General features: G+C 35.0%; 1 long non-coding RNA gene across 1 annotated transcript; it reads right to left on the bottom strand.

Moving 5' to 3' along the window:
- Nucleotides 1-1,974: 1,974 nt before the first annotated feature.
- Nucleotides 1,975-3,378, bottom strand: LOC141480664 (uncharacterized). The gene is made up of 2 exons (XR_012464478.1): nt 2,872-3,378; nt 1,975-2,644 (listed from the first exon to the last, which is right to left on the bottom strand). It is a non-coding gene; the product is annotated as an uncharacterized lncRNA (long non-coding RNA).
- Between the last annotated feature and the right edge of the window lie 2,374 nt (nt 3,379-5,752).

Below are 5,752 nucleotides of genomic sequence, written 5' to 3'. Positions count from 1 at the left end.
TAATGTAAATAATAATAATAGTGATCATTCATATCATCATTTCAATGTGGATAATCAAAAAACACACAAACCTAACCTAACCTAGGTCAAAAGTGAGTGTGTCTTTTGGACCCTTCCCGTAACCAGCAAATGTTTATTGTGGCTCACAACCATTCACACTCGACCAAATAGACTCAGCTTCTTAACGAAGCCGATTAGTTTATATGGTGAGTGATCTTTCAGGTTAGATGGTAAGAGTCTACCAAACTCTAAAATCCTGATTCGGTCCACAACGACAGGCACAAACTTTGTGCTCTGCTGTTTTGTTATCATTTTCCAAACAGAGACGACACACACTATTTTCTGACGGTCCGAGTCTCTTCATTTGATGATTCAGAAAAGGCATGTTAGATATCACAGTTAATCCCTGCTGTAGTCCAACAACTGTTTGGTTCCAAGCTTCAAAGGGTTGATGAATACCTTGGAGTGTGCCAATCTTGGAATATTTTGCCAAAAGTCTATAAATCTTCTTGTTACCCAGGTGTTCAATGTTTGTTTGGCAAAACCTAAAGCGATGCCGATGGAGCTGTTTGCAGCAGCCTCATTGCCTTCCAGGCCAGTATGGTCACACCAGAGACAATTTGTTGAGTCTTTCTATTGAGGAGAGTCGTTTTTGGAAATTTCCTACCAATTTAGACGTTGACTGGAAGGTGCCAATAGCTTCCAATGCCGCTTGACTGTCCGAAAATAGTTTCAATAGTTTCACAAATCCTTCGACATGTCCATAGGGACAGTCTGGCTTTGTGTATAACTGTTTGCAAGTGAGCGTTCCTTTGTCAAGGACAATGACAAAATATTTCATCTCCGTTTCAAATGAAATGACCTCACCATTGAGGAAAAGTGGCGTAAAATCATCCAACTTTCTGGGGTTGACAAAAATCTGCTCCCTCTGGCATAAACTGTGAACAACGGCCATCGTACTGTAGAGGATAATACAAACCACCCTTTCCCCCTTGCGGATCTACTACTCTTCTGTCGAGGGCGTCAAGCAGACTATCTATCAGGAGCGACAACAGAAGGGGACGTAGTACCCCACCTTGAAGCCCCTGGTGACCTTGAACCTAATGGCTTCCTCTTGAAGAGTCGTAACTGTAGTTCTGTTTACCAGTATGGCATGGATCCAGCCAGTTATGATCGATTTTATGCATTTTCCACCCAGGGATGATCCTGAAGATTGAGGTAGTGCATTGTCGAATACTCCTTTGATATCGACTTGAAACAAATGTTTATTTCATGTCAGTACTTAACATTTTAAAATTTTGAACTTCAAAATACCGAATATGTACACACCACAGGCGTTAAAATATAACTGAATACTACGACACTGTAAAAATTAATTTTGCCAGCCGATTGCAGTTAAATCTGATCGGCCAGCGTAAGGAGGCTTATCCAATAGATGGAAATGTTCTTGGTAATCATTCTTTTATCACGCATCTATCATTGTTTGGGTTGCTTTGTTTGCTGGATGAATATAGTTTTGGATAACGCACAATGTGGATTCTCATTTTCATCAATTACTGAACGCCTTGTACCAGGGGTGCTCAAACTTGAACTGTTGGCGATCTACCTCAATATTGTTAGAATACTATCGATCGACTCTTGAGAGGTTGTAAGTAAGTGTGATGCAGGATTTTTGTCTAGGTGGGGTGTATCGTAGCATAGATATTAGTTTTCCGCACAATATGGATTTTTTTAGTAAAGGTAAGTGTAGTTCTGCTCTAAAATGTCAATGAAAAAAGTCATAATTATTCAAAATTGCGAGTTTATTGGTTTTTATGAAACAAACGAGCTGTAGTGTCTAAACTTCGGATGTTGAAGTGTGGCACTGCATGTCCTCAGCATTTATTTATTTATATGTTTCAGAAGGAAATTGAAACACAAGAATATCATGATTTTCGGGCGTTTTTTGATGGAAAAGGGAATATGAAGAGTGCGTTGGCCGTTATTCATTTTAATATCAGAAGCATTAACAAAAATTTTGATGAACTCCTTATTTATCTAGAAGAGGTGAATAAGCATATGGACATAATAATTATATCGGAAACATGGAATGTCGAGTCGGTAAGTGATTATTCAATACCAGGTTATTCAGCATATTACAACAATTCAAAGGTAAATCAGAATGAAGGTCTATTGGTATACATCAAGGATTATATTATTGCTGATGTCGAAATAATGTCACTAACTGAAACCAAATTAATACAAATTTCATCGACTATTGATGGTATTGAGATTGGAATAACAGCATCTTATAAATTACCCTCCATTGATACACAAATTTATCTGAACGACATAAAAAACTACATCTATGATTTGAAAAAAAATAATATTGACATATTTATAGGTGACATAAACATTAATTTGATGGATGAAAATTCCGGTTCTGTTAATGAATACCTCAACATCCTTGCTGAAAATGGTTACTTCTCCTATATCAATAAGCCAACCAGGGTTACGTCTCATACACAAAGCATAATAGATCATATTTTCGTTCGTAAAAATAATGCGAACCATAACATACTATTGAGCCCGGCATTATTCAAAATCGATATCACCGACCACTACCCAGTATACTTGGAAATATCAGGAACAATAAAGTCACCTTCTGAAAATGAAAATGAATCAAATACATTTGCAAAAAATATAAATTTCAATAAATTACACAAATCATTAAAAGGGGAAAAATGGGAAGAAGTGATGAGGATTAATGAAATACAGGTTTGTTATGACAAATTTATTGAAAAACTTGAATTTCATTCGAGAGCAGCATCATATTCATACAATACTCAAAATAAAAAATATAAAAAAATTAAACCATGGATCACTACTGACCTGATTAGCGCAATACGGCAACGGGATCACCTGAAAAAGAAATTATTAGTTAAATATACCTCAGAAAGGGAAAATGAATATAAATCATACAGAAATCGATTGAATAATATTATAAAGTTAACAAAAAATCAATATTATAAAAATAGATTAAGTACAATAAATGGAAATTGTAAAAAAACGTGGGAACTTGTTAATGAAATTACTGGAAAAAACTCATCAATAAAAACAAAAGTCGGTAATATAACGTTCAAAAATCAAAACGGAAAACCAATCTCTGATAAAAAAGATAATCCTACTAATTTTAACAATTACTTCACTAACATAGGAACTGAAATGGCAAAAAACATTAAAAAAACAGGAAACTTACCTGATCATTTCCTCAAAAACACCATGCAACAAGAATCCATGTTTCTGAAACCAGTAACACAAAATGAGCTGATTGAAATTATATTCAAACTAAAAACCAACTGTTCATCTGGTCCTGATGGCATTTCCTCGAAACTCATAGAGAATATTCATTTATTCGTTATATCTCCGTTAACTCACATAATGAATTTGATCTATAAAAATGGTAAACTACCACACCAATTCAAAGAGTCAATCGTTACCCCCATATATAAATCAGGTAAGCGTGATGACATTGGAAACTATAGACCAATATCGGTTATCAATAATTTTGCTAAAATATTTGAACAATCCTTGAAAAGTAGACTTACAAATTACCTCAATGCAAAAAAAATACTAACAGACAGACAGTTCGGTTTCATTAGCAACTCCAATACCGAAAAAGCAGTACTAGATTTCGTACAAAAAATAATTGGAGCATTGGATAAATCAGAAAAATGTTTAGCTATATTTCTAGACCTAGCTAAGGCATTTGACACTGTTGATCACGACATGTTATTAAAAAAATTACATGGGTATGGTATACGTGGCCCAACATATAATATTTTGGAAGACTATCTATCACATAGGACACAAAAGGTCAAAGTTGATAATAGTCTGAGTGAAGCAATGAAAGTGAAAACAGGAGTACCACAGGGAACAGTTTTAGGTCCCATACTCTTTCTTGTTTACATTAATAGTATCTGTTTCATCAACAATTTTGGGGGTCATCTCATATCATATGCGGACGATACAGCACTCATATTCACAGGTAGTAATTGGAAGGAGGCATTTGAAAAATCAGAAAAAGGACTGAAAGATATCCAGATATGGCTTAATCACAACCTTCTGAGTCTGAATGTGAAAAAAACTAAATTTATTACATTCACCCTATTACAGAATGATCAACCTGGAAATAACATAATCCATATACATGACAGAGAGTGTACTAATACAACAAATTGCAATTGTGCTGTTATAGAAAGAACGAAAATGATTAAGTATCTGGGAGTTATAGTGGATCGGCATATGAGGTGGGATGACCACATAAACTATGTTGTTAAACGGCTCAGACTTTTAACAAAAAATTTCTATGAATTGAGAAATATTCTGTAATACAAAAATTTGATCACCATATACCAGTCTTTAGCAGAATCTGTAATAAGATACTGTATTGCTGCCTGGGGTGGTACATTTAACAATTCCATCAATACCCTCCAAATATCTCAAAATACAATCTTGAAAATACTATTCAAGAAACCTAAAATATACTCTACCAAATGTTTATATAAGGAAACGCAGTTACTGAAAACGAGAGAACTTTATATCCACCAATGTTTAGTTTGGGTGTACACAAACAAAGTCACACTTCAATCAACAAACAAAGAAAAACAAACAAGATTCGTTACTAGCTCTTCCATAAACATACCAACATTTAATAAAAGTCACACACAGAGATGTATTTTCTATCACGGCCCAAAATTATTCAATCTTCTGCCAGCTAACATAAGAAACAATTCCAATCTCAATACATTCAAAAAACCATCAAAACGTTCATTATGTCCAATACCGAACTTCTCGATTTATTCGGCTAAATATAAACAATGTTCAGCAAGCTCTTCATCATTCCTAATGTTCATCAGTTCTGTAAATCAATTAACTATATTGAAGCGTGTGTATATAGATATAGGTATAAGACAGTCAATTGTATATAATTGAATACCCTAAGTGGTAGATGGAAAGCACAACACAAGTACTTTAGTTACTTAGGTGCATCCATCCTCACACTGAGGGAAATATTAACTGTAAATATAACTGCAAAAACTGTAAAAATGATGACCTACAAATAAATCTTGAATCTTGAAAATCTTGAATCTTGAAATATCGGCGCGAACGTAGTCTAGAATGTTCTCGCCAAATACGTCGCCTCAAGTTTCTAGAAAAATCGACGGGAGTCGCCGCAGCTTTCCTTTGACAAGTAACGCGCGTTCCTTTGATAAAGCCACATTTTGCTGCTAGCAGAGAGTTATTACGATGAAAGAAAGTGATGAGGGTGTTATTCTGGCCAAATTGTGGATCGAATAAATTTTAGTAGTTTATTCATTTCATTTTGTTCTAGTGACATATCTGCTAAAACAAAATCTGTGAATAGTTCTATATCGGAATTGTTTTCTCGCGATCGACTAGTCGATCGCGATCGACCGTTTGAGCACCCCTGCCTTGTACTATAAAGTATCATTTAGGAATATCTCAATAAGGAGTCTATATATCCTTATCTAAAATCATATTTTTATTACACCTATTCTTGAATGGATGAAACGTCCAATCTCCTCGCCACGAAACAAAGACAAGAAAAAGAATCCCGAACCACGAATTGGTTCGAAGGTAAACGTGGGTTTATTGCACACGACAGCATAATAGGAAATGATAATGGAAGGGTGTCACTCAGAGACTCACATAATCCCTTCAATAACGCGACATCGTCATAGACACGTTC

Source organism: Leptinotarsa decemlineata, unplaced genomic scaffold, assembly GCF_025532065.1.
Source record: "Leptinotarsa decemlineata unplaced genomic scaffold, Ldec_3_MD MMD2_tig00000008_RagTag_RagTag, whole genome shotgun sequence".
In the NCBI taxonomy this organism is placed as follows: Eukaryota; Metazoa; Arthropoda; class Insecta; order Coleoptera; family Chrysomelidae; genus Leptinotarsa; species Leptinotarsa decemlineata.
This window is presented reverse-complemented; position numbering and strand designations above follow the sequence as displayed.